At 47.3% G+C, this 17073-nt stretch overlaps 1 protein-coding gene across 30 annotated transcripts in view; it reads left to right on the plus strand.

Moving 5' to 3' along the window:
* The window catches only part of EXD3 (exonuclease 3'-5' domain containing 3), a 297777-nt gene that overhangs the window by 175097 nt on the left and 105607 nt on the right, over nucleotides 1-17073 (plus strand). The gene's annotated exons all lie outside the window — the stretch shown is intronic.

Genomic DNA, 17073 nt, shown 5'->3' on the forward strand with positions numbered 1-17073 from the left:
TACCCCTTGTCCCATCACAAGTGCTTGTTTAACTGCAGGGTCTCTGGATCAGGAAGCTGATCCCAGCTGATCAGGCCTGTCACAACCAGATGGTTGATTTTAACCCAGCTCTCTTCCCCAGTCTGGTTGGCGGCGCAGCTGCCCATATGTGCATGCGGGGCCGGCAGGAGGACTCTGCCTCCGCTGTGTCAGCACAGGCTTATGCTGGCCAAAGCCCTTGTGAGCCTACAGCTGAAGGAACTAGAGCCAGCATTTTGACAGCCCTCGTCTGTACAGTCCCAGCATTAAGAGAATTTGGATTATGCTGTGGAGCAGGTAGAAGGCTCACCAGGGAGCACAGTCGCCTCTGTGGATATCCAGGCTTGGCCAAGGAGATGAAGCCTTCAGCCTGTCTCAGCCCTACCCTGTTAATAACCATTAATTTAAGACCCTACTGGCAGTTCAAAATCTGTTTCGGTTCAAATTTGACGTTGATCTTCAGATTTATGAAAGAAGTACAGTCAGGTGGATGCTCATTCCCACGTAGACAGAAACCATTCTATTTTGAACAGCTTGTAGCTGTTGTTCACCTCACCACATTTTTGCATCGTGGCTAAATACAGTTCACAGTTTCTGAGTGTATTTCTCAATTTATTCATAGCGAAAAGGGCTCTTCTCAGAGCAAACGAATTCTCCAGAGAATTTTTAAGAATTGGTTCTTCACTTACACTTGTGCTACCAAACAAAACTAAATCTTTTCACTTTCTAAAGGAATCAAAATGAATGCTTTTTCTTCTGTATTGAAATAATTTCAGGTCTTTTACCGGAGGGAAAACTACCATCTCTTAAAGTGATTCTGTGCCTTTAACTGGGCTACTGTTACGCAGGATGGTTGAAGCTTCATTTAGCCCGAATGAAAAAGTTGATGCATGTTGCTGAAGAGAGGAAACTGGTAGTGGATGATTTACTTGGAATGCCCTACAGCAAGGAGGTTATAAATGAAGTGGGGGAACACCGAGAGCACTAAGATCTGAACCAGAGGAAATGCATGAAGCCTTGAAGTGACCTTATGTAAATTCCTGATGATGAGACTTAATTGAACTCATTTTTTCAGGGGTTGTAAAGATCCAAATAACTACAGCCTTGAAATGCAAAGGCCTCTAGAAAACACATATGATCGTATGGTTACACAGAGCTGAAAACTGCCTGGGTTTGTGTGACCAGCTAGCCCAGCAGCTGGGTGTTGCACCCACTGTTGCTCTGGGAGCTGTGGTGCCCGGGGGCCTGGTGCCAGCCTTGGCCCCAACCGGCACAGCGAGGCTTCTCAAGGTGCACGAGCAAGGCCCAGAGGCCATGTCCTGTCTCCCATCCCTGTGCCAAAGATGCCTCTACTTAAATGCCTATTTTAAACTGAAAACTGATGTGTTTCTGCACTGACTCCCAGGAAGCCTGACGTGCCCTTGGATGCCGGCAGCGTGCAGAGCTGTGTGCAGCTGGAGACCCCTCTGTGAAACGGGCTGGTGGCCTCAGCCCAGCTCCTTGAGGCGAGTGTCCCACTGCACACATATGGAAATCCCAGTGAGGAGAAACAGAGCGGCTCTGGAGGGGTCATCAGGCTATGCCCTTCTTGATGAGGTTGGTTCCCAACGTGAAATAATGTGGGCATGTGTTCAGTGTGACAGTGTCAGAAACTAATACAGAGACTGTCAAGACCAAATTCCTGTGCTGTTTCTAGAGCTCGGGATTTTTCCCTCTCTACTTGCATTAGCTCTAGGATTCACTCATATTAATGGATTTATGATAACATGATGAAGTATTGATCAAGGAAAAAGGAACAAGTGATCAATTCTGTGAAAAAATACTTATCTGTGATTCCAGTTCCTGAACTCTTCACTTCTCTGAGCTGGCATTTTCCAAGGGCTTGTGCAGTTAGGTACCCAAATGCACTGAATGTCTGTGAAACACCAGCTGCCAAAGTCTCCTGAGTTTCATTCAAAATACCAGATTAATTGATTTATTTAGATTCATAAACAGCAGTGGAGAGCGGGAGGCTCTGACCCAGTGAGAAACTGCGGATATGGCTGTGAACAGCAGGCTAATGAAGATGAAAAACCTCCCCTGTCCAGAGTAATCCAAACACAGCCTTACATATTAGTCTGTTGGCCCAAGTGCAGCTGTTTGTCTTTTCAGTAATCTGAAGCCAGAGCAGTACCCTGAGAAGCAAAGGGGACAGTGACTGTTTGTACATAGCGGAGGTCAGCAGTGCTGCTGCCTGAAATGCACAGCTTCATGCTGCGGAGGTGACTTGGGTGGCACCGTGGTGCCACCACGGCCCCAGGGCCATGCTCCCATGGGCTGAGCCCGGCTTCCCAGCTCCGCCAAACTCAAGGAGAGCGAGAAACCCAGCGTCTTCCCTTCAGAGGGAAGCTGGAAAATCTTCCCTGTATTTAAAGTTCCCATGGCTGCAGTTTGAATTTGGCACACAGTTGGCCATGGGGTTATCTGAGGTCATGTACTCAAATAGTTGTAGATAAAACAAGGGCCTGTTTGGATTGGAAATCTCCAGAGGGCTTTTCCTTTGCGCGAGGGTAATGATATTGCAAGAGGACATGAGCCAAAATAAAGATTCGGCTCCGTATGCAGTAGCTCAGTAAAATAAAATGAGCAATGGAAAAAAAGAAGTAGGGAAAAAAAAAAAGACGACTATTTTCATTACGTTATTTTTTGAACTTGCTGTGAGATGGAGGAATTACAGCCAAGGAGAGGGAGTCCTGCAGCGCGGTGCCGTCCAGGACTCAGCTCACAGTGCTGCTCTTCCAGGAAACTCACCATAGTTGCAGAAAGCCCTCACTTTTTGGCTGTGCTCACCTGCTGGCAGGCTCGCCCCCTGTGCATCCCGCACTGGGGCAGGCTCCCATGCCACAGGGGATGCTGTGTGGCCACTGCCTCTGCTCCTGGGGCAGTGCCAGTGGCAGCCAGCCCTGTAGTGCCTCTGCTGCAAAGGTTTGTTTCCAAAAATCCCTACCAGTTGGGACTGTTATAAAGAGGGAGAAGTTAATGTTTTTTGGAAGTTAAAGAAGGAATCGGATCCTGTCAGACTCTTTCACAGGCCCTTGGGCTTTTATGGGAAACTATTTACTCACCACTTAATGGAAGACTGCAGAGCAGAGCACATTTGGACAAGAAATGTGATTCGCTACTTTTCCAAGTTGCCATTAGAGCAAAGCATATGCTTGTAACAACAGCTCTCTTATTGCTTGCTTGCTGCCTGGTACAATGATCTTTATGACTTCGCAGCCTGTTGTTATGAAAATAATTGAAATTCAAAAGCAAAATGACAAAGTTGGGAAGAAAATTAGGCCTTCGGGGGCTTTCTGTCTTCCTGTGGTGCACTCAGATGCAATGCTGATAGATGCTGCTATAAAAGCATCTCTCAACAGGTAATGAAAAAGTAAAGATGAGACAAGAAAGAGGAGAAAAAGCAAAAGGAAAAGATGTTCTCTGCCCTTCACATGATGCTGCAGGCTGGGGCTCCAGGCACTGGGTGTAACCAAAATGGTAACTGACTTTCCTCTTGGTGCCGTGATGTCCTTCCTGTGGGCCTGACTGAAGCACGTTCAGGCTGCAGCGGGATAGGCAGCATCAGCTTTGCTGGCCTCAAGGTGCCCGCTCTGTTGGCAGCCAGGACAGCTGTGTGTCAGGGGGGAGCGCTGCTGCCTCCCTGCCTGCATTGCCGGTGCTGCCAGGTGGCCCCACTGCCCATGCTAGAAATCCCTGTTGGGTGTGGTTGGCCAAGTTGTGCCGAGCTGCTGGGTTGTGGATATGCATTTCGGATGGCATTGTGATGGGTGGCATGTAGGCAGTGCCACCTCCGGGCTCTCCAGGTGGGGAGATGCTGTATGAGAAGAGACAACATCCCACACCACACAGGGTCATTACAGGCACTGTGCAGACCTGCTGCACGTCCCTTAGGGCTTTCACTGAGAACTGGGACCGAAACTTTGTTTGAATGCAAACTTAATTTCAGCATAAAAATTATCTGAAGATGGCTTGCAGCTTTCTTACGCTTGTTTTTTCTGTTGTTTTTAAGATTGCTTGCTGAGGAACTCAAAGTATGGATGCTTTGTTGGTGGCTGTGAGCATGAGGAACCCAACTGCCACCAAGTTTAATGTGATTGGTATATCTGTTTCCTCTGGGCTGCCAACAAGAATTCAGCCTCAGCTGACAAATCTTTACCTATGTGTTCACTGGCGTTCACTCAAAATGTTCACTGGAGACTTTGGGAGTTTGAAAGGTTGAATTCATCATTTGATTTATTTCTCCAGTTTGGATGGGAACAACTGATAAATTTACATTTCTGGTGTAGATTCTGAAGTTTACATCTTCACAATTCAGTTTCTACTAGTATATGCTTAAAATGTATATTCACATTCTTTAGTTTGTTAGTAGGGAAGGAGTCATAAAAAGGTCGCATATTCATCAGGATTCATTTTTAGAAAGAGAACAAGCCTGTATGCATGTCTCCTTGGAGCATTGGCCCCTGCTTTTCTCCTTATAGGGAGTATTTTAATAATGGTAACACTAGTTTTTCAGCTTATGGAGACATACAGCAATGTTCCCAAAAAGACTTAGCTGCAGTCAGTGCCACCAAGTGTCTCTTCATGCATCCTGTGTTTTTACATGGTGCACATTACTACAGGCTTTCCGTATCTTGTAGACATGGTATTTCTTAATACGCTTATGGTGTGATTTTAGGACTTAACTCCCATGACAAACTACTAACCAAATACTTTAGGTCTATAGTATTCCATAAAAAGCACTTCTGACCTGCTAGGTTTCTTTCAGAGCACATGTGGATGTACTGGGAAAAACCAGCAAGTCCTCACTGACCAAAGAAAGAGGTAATGGGAGGACTGGGTGCCTGGATGGATTATTATGATGGCATACAGAACTATATAAAAATTACATTTTCTTTATAGAAGGGCCGAGTGCAAACCTCGTTCGGGTGACTGTTAAAGTCAAGCGATTCATTACCACCAGTCCTGCTGCTGCCCAGTGGGTTGTGCAGTTGGTCTGAGTCACAGCTGGCAGGATCGCGTATCGCTGACCAGGCAAGAGGGGACAGAGGGTGGCTGATGTGGCATTAGAGGCAGGCAGTACCCTTCCAGCAGAAAGCCAGCCAGGACAAGTTAGTTTGATTTTTTTCTTTCTTCTTTGTAGGAATATGAACTGGCTCCCTAATTTTGTGTTGCTTGTACTGTGTCACGTGCCTGCGCTGCCTTTGATCCCATACCAGAAGCTTTAATGCTGGATTTACTGTATTGTCACACTGCAGCCTGTGTCTCTCTCTCACCTCTCTTGGGCAATAGTCCATTTTAAAAAACCACACCTGAGTTTAGCAGGATTATTATTCTGGTTCAAAAGAAACTGAGGACTCGACAGATGTAAATGCCAAGGTTTGAAATGCATTTAGCAAAGCTGGGAGGTGTAAATGCCAAGGTTTGAAATGCATTTAGCAAAGCTGGGAGGATGAGGGAGAAATTTGTCACCTGAAGGTTCTGTGTGATTTACCATCTGGCAATTTTATAATGGCGACATTTTGCATTTTTTCCCCAGTGGTCCAGCAAAAATTAGTGAGAAATGCTTCGAAAGGACAACTGTTTTATGGTTATCATAGCATGAGTGCAAGAGGAGGCTTGTCATCATGGCAGCCTTGGAACAAATTTGCTGAGACATTCAACTGCCTTTAAATCTCCTCTAGAGAACTTCAGCATTTCTCGTCGTGGGTCACTTGTGCTAATTTGGCATCTCTTTTAGAGCAATTTACATTTTTCTTTCAACAGAAACACTTACCCTCTCTAATAATGAGAACGCTCCTGTGCTTGGTTTTGGGGGTGGTGGTGAAAGTAGTTCAAATCTGAAAAGAGGCAGCTGTTCTCCTTGGCTCACCAGCGTGTTTCAGGCATTTGTTGAGCCTACAGAGGAAACACATTCTTAAAGTCTGTGTCGGGAAACCAGCTTCTAAGGCAGAAAAGTCGTGTGAATTTGCAATGTTCCTGTACGACCTATAATTTGTTACAGCACTGTGGGTGCTACAGTTCGTTTGTGGTGTGTGTCAGTGAGGACCTCATGGGATTTGCGCTGCAACACATTTAGCAGATTTCATTCTAACGTTACCAAGCTGAATCAGAAGTTTCTGCATGAGAAGTTGGGACATGTGGTTGTTAGTATGTAGAGACGTACTCCTGACGTGAGCACAGGCCTGTAGCTTTGAGCATGCACCAGCCAAGAAACTGGAGCTTTTTCCAATGCAAGTGAGACTGTGCCTTAAAATATCTGAATACTAAATGCACAAAGCAAGGCCCATATCCTGCCCCATCCTGTGCACTTGATGTTGGAAGAACGGTGAGACGCTTGTCCCTGAGCTGCCCAATGCTGATGGGCTTAAAGGCTCCAGAGAGGTAATTTATTGGTGAGATCAGAAGGATGTTTTATTCGTTTCAGAGTATGAAGGTGCCAACATCTTTTAGAAGAGGACAGTGGTACCTGAGTGAGATGGTAAAGTCCATGAGAGCTCCTGCACAAGCAAAATGCAAAGCAGGGCCCAGAGCAGAAGAGTCCCTGAAGAACAAAGCATTGGTGACTCAGTCTCCCACTGAAGAGTCCCAGGGAGGACATGGCCCTCAGGGTAGATGAACAGGAAGAGAAACAAGTGATTTCTATTAGAAAGGGAGATGGTAGGACTGAACCTGGACGCAGCTTCTTGAATAGGCTTTGCAGATTCCCTCTTCTGTGCCAGTGAGCCTTGATTTCAGGTTTAAAGTAAAAAGCACAATTCAGATAAGTCCCTCAAGCCTAGCTAACAAATGTCCAAAACATGAAAGTGAAAAACAGCCACTTCCCAGGAGCAGAAGACCTCTGAAAGGGGGATTATTTGTTGCTTGTCCAAGTGACAATGATTAAAGGTTTCTCAGCGGGTTTGCTCCCTCGTTAAGAGATTTGAGCCTCTGCTTTGAAGTTCCATCTCCAGCTGGAAACTCACACAAACCTTCGGGCCAAGAGCCCTTTTTTTCCCTGAAATATTTGATATCAATGCTTTGGTGCAAATCTACAATCCTTTCCCTTTCTTCTCTGCAAATATAGAAACTTCTAACTCTCCTTCATACCAAGTGTGTATCATTTGGAAACATAGAGCATAATAATGGTGTCAGAAATCCTTTGTCTTTTTGCAACTAGGGAATATTTTAAATAAAACTTTGAATCGCAGCCCTCACATTTAGTCCTTCAGAGGGTTGGAGGCTCTAGATCAGGGTGCCAATACAGATGTGAAGGTAAAGCTCTGCTGTGTGCACATGTTGAGGTCAGAGCATTGTGGGACTGCTCTGCACACACTCACTTTGGTTCTCTTTTCTCTGCGGCAATACTGGATAAGTGTGTAAAGAGGAAAGATGATGTACTCGGAGCAGCCGTGCGTGTGCATCTGTTCCTTCTTCTCTTGAAAATGCATTCACAAGGAACCCAGGAGAAATGGGTAGCTTCAAGGTCTGCACTGCTGCCATGCTGCAGTCCGTGCAGGAGGGACCTTCTGGTGGTGGCCATTGGCCACGCAGTCCAGTGTGCACCTGGACTCTGGATTTCCCTCCTCGGAGCTGGGGGATGTTAATGGTGTTCATGTGTGGCCCTTGGAACAAAATGTGCTCTCATTGCTGCCGCTGCAGTACCCCAGCCGGGCCCAGCAGGCTGGGATGGATGCTGAATGGATGCATCATACTTGCAGGGACGCTTGGTAGAGGCTTCAGAAAGCATTTCCATGGAAGAAAGTCCTGTCCCGTCATCTCTCCCCCCACCCCCAGTCACAAGCATCTTTGTATAGCCCTTCCCTGTCACTGTTTTCCCATGGCAAGAAGTGCCTAGTTCAGAAAGCATCAGACCCAAGTCCTTTGATCTTTTCTTTCTCAAGAGAAAAAAGATTAAAAAGAGACAAGAAGTTAAGGATTTGTGAGGGGGAACGGAACATGAATAGCAAATTCTGCTGCGGAGGTCACCTCCCCCCGGCTTTCTTCCTGTGTGATCAGAAGGACGGCGCGGGGTGGGAAGGGTGCTGAGTGGGTCTATTGGGGAATCCAGGGAGGAGGGGAGTGAATTGGGGGCAGAGGAGTGGGGGTGGAGTGGTGAGCCCTTCAAAAGGAACAATGCTTGCAAGCTTCTGCATTGTTAGGCGGCCTTTTACAGAGAGTGCCATGAATACAGGTTATAAATTCTTTGGCCATTGAGAGAGCTCTCCAAACCTGACTCCATCCTGCACTAAACCAGGCCTGAGCCCTATCAGTTGCATAGCAATGAATTCATTTACATCTGGATAGTTAATCTCCAATTCACTTGACAGTTTATCTCACCCTTGGAAGAGCAAGCAGTGCCTGTCTATTGTGTTGAAGCAAGTCTATGATCATCAGCTAGGCTAGCACCTCTTTTTTGTGCACAGCAAAGATAAGAAGGGTGGGTGTTGATATCTAGATTATGAAACACACGTTTATTACCCCAAGCCGCATGATTCTGCTTTGCTTTCGCTTGACGTCTTCCCCATTTTCACCCTTTGCCTCTTCAGTGTGGAAATGCCGTCTGATCATACTCCTCCCAGAGTTACTGATGCAGGATGCTACAAGTGAAGTGCTGCTTTTCTAATACGGATGGCATAGATGGATGATTTGCACAAGCCAGAACTATTTAGTTTGTTCTCACTTACTGAGGTCTCCTCATTTTGCATTGGTTTTTTTTTTTGTTTGTTTGTTTGTTTTTATCTCTGGATATTTTGCTCAGCTCCCTCAGGGAGGAAGCACTGCTCTTGCTCCAGCTTGGCTCAGCAGAGCATCTTTGGGGATGCCTGTGGCAGTGCACTGCAGCCGCTTCGTAAGAGGCTGCTGAGAAGCCTCGGATATCCAGAGGGATGGGAAAGGCATCATTCTCCCAAAACCCTAGCAAGATGAGGCAAACCTACTTGTGGGCCAAACCCTTTTTAGTAACACTGATTTGGTCCATTGTGGCTGGGGAAATAATTACAAGAGTACACATCCAAATGGGCAGCAATAGAAGAGAGAAGTCACTGCTTTCAAGCAGTGTGGGCATGCGGAGATGAGAACAGAGCCTATTTTGACAGATAGACCAAATTTCTGCTCGTGTTAGGAAAGTGGATCAGGAAAGGAGACCTTCCGGGTCAGACGACAAAGTTAAGCATGAGAATTCCTTGATTTATTCCTATTTTTTATGTCTCAACTTTAATTTCCTGCACTCGATATTTGTTCATATTTGATGTGGCTTGGACATGATCTGTGTAAAGACCACTCTAATTAAAACATCCCTCTTTTATCTAGAGTGGCTGCAAATCTTTAGCCAGTCCTTTTGTTTCCTTTAACACACAGTGCACTTAGTTCTGCTCTGCTCGCAAGAATTATGTCTGAAAAGCTGTCTGAAATGTTTAGTGTGGTTAATGGTAAACAGTGAAAAAAGTGAAGTCCAGTAAAAATGATGTGATTTATAACTAATAATAATTTGAGGAGGGAAATCAACTTCAGCTTTTCCTTTCTGTAAGTATTAAAAGAATCTTTGGTTTGTCTGCAACCAGGAAGGCTAGAAACATTTCGTCTTCCAGTGAAAGCTCAATCTGTCACTGATCGCAGCATCTGGCAAATCTCCAAAGACGGGTAACAGCTCCTGCTCGTCTTTCCGTCTCGCCTCACCTCGCCTGGGGAGGGCTGGGCATGAGGCTAACAGGAGATGCCATTCAGTGAAGAGCAGCTTTGGAGTGTCCAAGCAGTATGTCTCAGATGGGACTCTGCCTGTGTTACTTGTGATCTCTAACCATATTGTTTTTAATTTTGGAAAATTTGGCTCAACAATGTGGCCATTACTTGTTGCTGGTCTTCCTTCAGACCAAGGCTGTGGAGACTGATCCTACTCAGGCACATCTATGGGTCGTGTTTGCTTTCTTTCCATGTTGTTCTTAGGAAGCCAGTGAGAAACCAGCAACTTAACCAGCCGACAGTGTATCCTCTATGTGAGATATAATGGAGCTGATACTGCTTTCCTGAACAACACGGTTACTAACATTGTAATAATGTAACTCAGACACGGGGCAAAAAGACAACCCCACAGAATTTATTTTGTAGACATAAAGATGGAGACAGAAGGCAGAGTATGAGGAGAGGGGCCTGGTTGGCAGGCTGCAGAGGTCCTGACCTCCTGAGATGGGGAGAACGTAAATCCATTCTTCTTTAATGGTCACAGGCAGCTGAATGCCACAAAAAGATACGAATGGGTCAGAAGTGAAGTTGGCCCCTCCACACTTCATGAGAAGTGTGAGAGGGACAGGACGCTGTGCTGCATCTGGGAGTGAGAGGGGAGCTGGGGACAGGGCGCACCGAGGGGCGAGGTGGCCATGGCGTGGGTGGAAAACGGTCGCTGCGGGAACGCCCCAGTGAACGAGGGGGACAAAATGGCGGTGGCTGAGACTGGAAGAAAAGATGCTGCAGCAGCTGGAAGGAGGCAGTGAAAGCCTTGCAGGGCCACCTGTCAGAGTGCCGGGCATAGGGACAGGTCACGACCCTGTGCTGGCTTGTGGCAAAAATAACACAGCCAACAGGTAGTCACCTTGATTTCGTTCAGAAAATTGAAAGTTTGGTGGAAGTTTGAGGAAGGGTAGATATATCTACTGCAAAGACCCTGGCTGCTGGAAGAGCTGGGGTGGGACTGTCAGCTAACGTGGGAGCATGCTGGCACTGCAAAGAGGCGCCGAGCAGCATTTTCCCATGGTTGGTGTTACCCAGGCTGAGAGGTAATAGGAGGAACAGCTGTAGCTTGGTCAAGGTTGAGTACTGTTTTTCTCCCATCCGCACTCCAATCCACAGGTCCCCTGCCCTGGGGACAGGGGTTGCAGTTCCCTAGCAGTGGCATGGCAGCCGGAGCGGTCTCTTTGCAGCCGGCAGGAGGCAGGCGATGAGGAAGACATCCACAGGAAGGAGGATGGGGAGTTTGGGACTGGGGAGTGGAAGGGTGTGCCACTGCATTGCTACTGCCTGGGAGAGGCAGGATGGGGGCCAGGCAGGGATGGGAGCAGCACCGTGAGCTTGTTCTGATCTCCTTCAGCTTGTGGTGCTTGTTCCAGGGCAGATGGTGGAGCTTCGCCCTCACCTCCGTCTGTCTATGGCATGGCCTCAAACACAGCCTCTCCTCACGTGGAGCTAGCAGCCTGCCAGGGTTTCTGAGCAGACCTGGAAGAAAGCATGTGCTTTGCAGAGTGTTATTCTCTGAGCTGATTTCAGATATCCTCGTTTGAAGCAGCGGTGCTCTCCAAAAGCAGCAGGTGGGAGCATCAGTACTTTCCTCCATCCTCTGTGCACTCAGTGCAAAGGGCAGTGCAAAGCCAAACCACACCAAAACAAAACAAATCAGAGAAAAATCATCTAGAGCTGGAGAAAATGTCTCCCAAGCTTCTGATAAAGGGAACTGAACTGCTTTTTGGTTGCTCTGAGAAAGCTGAACTGAGAAAGGCCAGGAGCAGCTTGGCCTCAGCCCCAGAGGTGGTAGGGAAAAACAAGATGATGGTGGGGGCGTTCTCTGGAAATAACAGCAGGTGTGCTATTTTGAGGGCTAAAAGTATTATTTGTGTGTGTGTATGTGTGTGGTAAGAATGGTATTGCATGAAGTTTTCCAGGACTGCACTGAGAGTGTGGTGAGAAATGCTGTTCCTTTGCAAAGGCACTGTAAGGTAGATGTACCCAAACTAGCTCTGAATGTGCTGGATCAGTCCAGCTGCAGCATCATTAGCATCTCTCCTGGTGATGTCCAGCAGGATACTCCCGTGTATGGCGCAGAACATTCACAGAGCCCAGTTTTCCTACACAAACCAAACTGCAGAAGTCCAGGCTTAGTCTGCGTCTCTGTGCCTCTGGGTGTGTGGGCCATCCCTGCGGGCATGGGTCAGGCTGGCTGTGTTTGCCCTCGGCCTTGTGCCCACATCTGGGGAGGACTGACTCCCTGCACTGGTTGCCACAGGGTTGAATGACTCCTTTGCCTTTGCAGCATGTGAACATGCATTTTTGTTATTAAATGCTAACATTTTAATTTGCCAACACAATTTTCCACTTAAACTTTTACTCCTCGCTCTTTCTTTTTCTTGGGATGTTGCTGTGAAACGTGCAAAGTCCAGGAGACTGAGCTGGTTTCCAGGACCACCTTGCAGTGCTTTGCCCACAGAGCATGGCAGGCTGCTGCTGCCTGTGGGGACTGCAGCTCACCGACATCCTCAAAGTAGAGATCCTGTGCACACCACCAGCACCATTCCTCGTCCTGGGGCGAAGGGTGCTTTCTGTTTGTGTGACAGCAGAAGTGTAACAATGTTTTAAATGCATTTGTTAATTAGTGTTGGCAGTCTGGAGACTTTCTCTGGCTTAGAAACCTCCTGAGGTTTGCTTTCCCACTCCTCTCCGGCAGCTGAGGGTAAGCACGGCTCTGCCTCCCCGTTGAGTGAAGCGGTCCCAGCTGTGACAGCACGCTCAGCCCATGGTGTGCTGCATGCTCAGCACTAGCCAGCCAGCCTGCTCCATCCTGCCTTCCAGTCACACTTTTTTTCATTTCTGATACTGCTCAGTAAAATCAGCCGAGACCCGTGCTGCACCAGTGGGTGCTGCCGTGCGGACAGCTGGAGGCCAGGTGCTGGCTGTAGCTGAAAGCATCAAGGCAGAAGGACCTTGGCATAAGAGGACACAAACTGGAATTTGTCTTCTTACAGTGAGTTTATATTTGCCTTTGAAAAGGACCATTTTACCCCAGATTGGCCATTTCCCATCCTTTGGTTTACCTGACATGGGTAAAGTCAGTCTCCCGTACAGTGCCATGGTTTTCCTTCTGCTGGAAACCCTGCTTCTGTTTCTTCTTGTGAGCCACCAGTGTCCTCAGACAGAGTCCTTGCAAGTTTTAAGCACTCATCGTTTAGTTTTTGACATTTCTCTCTTTTTTTTCTGCTTCATGAGAGAAGAGCCATTTTGTTTCAAGATAGGCCTATGTTTGTGATAGCAATGACACACTTCTGCTGAGGAACGGCACATGGAGAAATAATGATTGAGCTCTGGAACAGCTCTGGGTACCAGCGTGGTGCATCCTCCCACCCTTGCAGTCTGGAGACCAGAACTATGAATGCCTTTCCAATGTGCGATAGCAGAAGGAGGATTTATCTAAACAGAACTACGTTACTGACCTTAAAGTCTATGGAGAGATTCAGAGGTTGGTGGATAAATTAATGGATGTGAAAAAGCAGCATTCTGTTTCAAAGTACTAGGCTAATTTTTCTACAGAAAGTGGACAGGGTTGTGGTTTTTTACATTTCTTTTTTTGTGCTCATTTGGAAGATAGATGAGGAATCATTCCTTCTCTTAGCATTAATCCTGTGCTGCCATCACAACTCCTCTAAGTGTTTAAATGCATTTTTTATTGTTCCTTGGTGTAGGAGCAAATTGCTGTTTCTTGTGTTAGTGTCTACTGACCCACAGCCATCTCTCCACATGAAAGATGTTTTCTATCTATCTTATCTGGTCTGTGGTTTTTGTTTTTAAAACAGCCTAACACAGCTTTATTTTAATTTACTTTTATGTATGCGTTTAAATAAAAATAAATTATAATAAATAATATTTATGGTTAAGATTTTAAACTAAATGAAATTAGGGTGTTCAAAGCCATGTTTTCCATAGCAGCTAATGAAACTCTTTCTGCTTCGTTTCTTGGTGGTCTCTGAAGTGGGCTTGTGGCACGTTGCACCCATGGGGTGTGGACGGGATGGAGCGAGACTGCACTTGGCATATTTGGCATTTGCTCATTTGAAATTTCAGTCATAAAGTCTCACTAACTCAGTTACATGGGTTTGAGTTACTTACTTTTTTTTTTTTTATTTTTAATTAGAAAAGCAGAACAGTTCTTTCATTTCTTCTTTCACTGTACCAGAGCTTAAGTGTGGGCTTGGGTAAGCGCAGGTGAGTTGGCACACAGAGCAGCTCTCGATGTGATGAGCAGAATGGTGTCATGGTTTGCAAATCGTTTCTCCTTGTGCAAGTGCAGGGATCAGTGTCTCGCTTAGGACTCTCCACACCATGTTTGAAGGTTTAGGTCACTTTTTTTTATAAGCAGGTTTTAGAATTTACAGATGCACACAGGACGCATCTGGAAAGTGTCTTAATTAACTGATGATAAACATCACATTTTCATGCTCAGCTATCTGAAAACCAGCCGTACGGGATAGCATGAAATGCTTTCGCTTAGAGGGCGTTTGTTGGTATCTAAGTACAAGAATTACTGCCGAATTCACTCCTGATAAACCAAGCCTCCGCCTCTGAGGAGGTGTGAGTCGTGCTGGAGGTGCCCTTCTTGCGCTGCGGGGCAGAAGTCCTCTATTCTGCCGTCTCCCTTGCAGAGACTGCAACTTTGTGTGAATATTTGTTATCTTCCATGACAAAAGCCAGATGAATAATTGCTGCTACTTATACTACTGAACTTTCCTAAAGAAATTCTCCACTGAGTTAAGAACAAGCATGACAAATCTCAACCCAAAGGACTTGGGGAAGGCTGGAGTGTTAACTTATAAGCCATGAAAAACAAAAGCTCTTCACAGAGAATGGCTTTGCACTGTAACACTTCGCACTCGCTGGCCGATGCTTCAGCCTGTGTGTTTGGTGCCACCAAGAGAAAACGGGGAGCATGTCCATGCCTCAGTGAGCTTGGTCATTGCCCCACAGGGGCCAGATGCGGCCCAATGCCCCCTTTGCTGACAGTAGGCCTGGCGGGCAGACACTTGTCGAGTTTTGCTCTGGGCAGAGTGGTCCAGGTGATCTGCAGATGGGAAATGAGCGTTTGGGCACTTCAGGGAGTACTGGGGGCCAGGGCAGGCAAAGGGCAGCATTGCTCATGGGGGTGTGGGCTCTGGGGATGGGCAAAGCTCTCAGCTGCTCTTTGGTGGCCGTCTGGGGGCTCCTGCCCGTGTTTGGAGAGCTGCAGGCCTCAGAGAGCAGACAGGTGTGGGGAATGCTGGCGATGCCCAAGGGAGCCGTCCATGGAGCCTCCTCTCCTCCTTCCAAGCGCTGCCCTGGGGGACCGCGGGCGGTGCAGGCGGGGTGGAGGCGGGTCTGCCGTGGGGCGGCTGTGGAAGGAGATGAAGACCTGAGCTTTTGTCCCTCCTGTCCACCAAGGCGCGCCGCCGCTCCCTGGCACTGCGCTGACAGCTGCAGTGTCTGGAGCCCTGCTCTGATGCCGTGGTCTCAAAACCAGTGCAGGGCTGTGTTCACACGTCCTGTCTGGTGGTGGTGGCAGTGAGGACATGGTGTAACTCCCCCACAGAGCCACTAGCCACAGCATGAGGCCATCATTTCTGCACGCTTCTCTGAAGAGGTCAAAGGGCTGCAATTCCTTGGGGGGCATGGAAGGGCACATTGGGCAGGGGGCGGTGAGCCCACCCTGTGCTGCCAGCCGTGGACCCCCTGCAGGCTGGGAAGGGTTAGGAGAGGGTGTGGGGTCAGGGGCTACTCTTCCAGTTCAGGTGGCTCTGGGAGCGCTACTTGTGAGCGTGTTCCCTGTGTGCCAAAAGTGGGGGCCAGAGGCATTATTTAAACCTTAGAGGAATATATTTTAAAAAACAAAAATGTTTTCTTCTTGAACTAATGCAAAAAACAAAGAGCTCGCTTCAGTGTTTGCCTCCTCATTCAAACTGGATGTGATCCTGGATTTTTTAAAAGAAAACAAAGCATATTTCAAATACAGGCATTCTTTTATTCTTTTATTTCCCCCTCCAGTTGCTTTCTGCTTGCTGACAGAGATTTTGGAGCCCTGGGGAAGGTACATCTGCCAATGATAATCTCAGCTCTTCGGCAAGCCAGGAGCGGCAGAGGTCTGGGTGGTGCGGGGCGGCTCTGCCCCCTTCCTGCTGCTGCAGCAGCCTGGCTGGGAGCAGTCTGAGCCATCGTGGCAGGGGCCGTGCCCTGGTCCCCCACATGAGATTGTAATCTGGGCCAGAATAGGAAAAAACAGCTCTCGGCTGTGTGCACAAGCTGTACCCAAGGCCTGTTTTGTACAGCAGCTTCAGGTGCTCTAGACACACCTAATGCTACAATCGTTGAAGACTCACACAATTCTCAGCAGTTGCAGGCACGCACCTTTGCACGCTGATGAACAGTGTCTGACAGCCCCCACTTTTACTGAGATCCTGAGGCAGTGAAATGATCCGTCCCATGGCCTCTGGGAGCATTGTGGCAAAGCCGCAGTTTCTGGAGATAGGCAGGGACAGAGCGGGTGCAGAAGGGATGTGTTAGAGCTGTGCTGTGGTGTTAGCCTGATGTCAACCACTAGACGAGAAGCTTGACAACTGGCAGAAGCCAGAACCTTAGCAGTGCCCTCCTGTGCCTTATCAGAGGGAAATAAATCTTGACTGATTAGGTTTTTTTAAATGAGAATTCTCAGCAAATAAATGAGCTGCCTGCACAGTGATAATAGCCTGCTTGGAAAGCAAGTCTGCGGAGTGTATACGTTGCTGGAAGTCATCAAAATCATCTTATCCCATGGAGTCTCCTGTGCTGAGCTTGTGTTTACAATATCAGACAGAAAAAGGAATTTTTCAATGGATATTTTCTGATAATTTTTTTATCCAAGCAGTAGTATAATTAGGGCCTGTCTGTGTGGGGCCAGGGTGTCTTTGCTGGCTGTGGAGGACTGGCAGCCTTCTCTCTATCTGCTTCTTACTATTTTGATACATCTTGCTCTAGTTTAAATTACTGTGCTGAGGTTTCAAGGAGCCTGAACACCCCATTAATGGTTTGCCAGTGGCCCTAAGGGACCATCAGGGAGGACAAGCTGATGCCCAGGAGGTGAGCATTTCTTCACAAAGCTGGCAAGGATGCAAATTCTTCCACTAAGTGAAGCTTCCGACAGTATTTCTTGCTGTGATTTAGCATTGTTATTTTTAGGCACTAACTATTTTTTGCTTAACAAGTTTTTCTAAATAATTCTGACTAGAGTAGTCACTTATTCTAAGCTGGAGTAAGAACAACCTTTCCAAGGATGTT

Source organism: Anser brachyrhynchus (genome assembly GCF_964034855.1).
Source record: "Anser brachyrhynchus genome assembly, chromosome: 19".
Lineage (NCBI taxonomy): Eukaryota > Metazoa > Chordata > Aves > Anseriformes > Anatidae > Anser > Anser brachyrhynchus.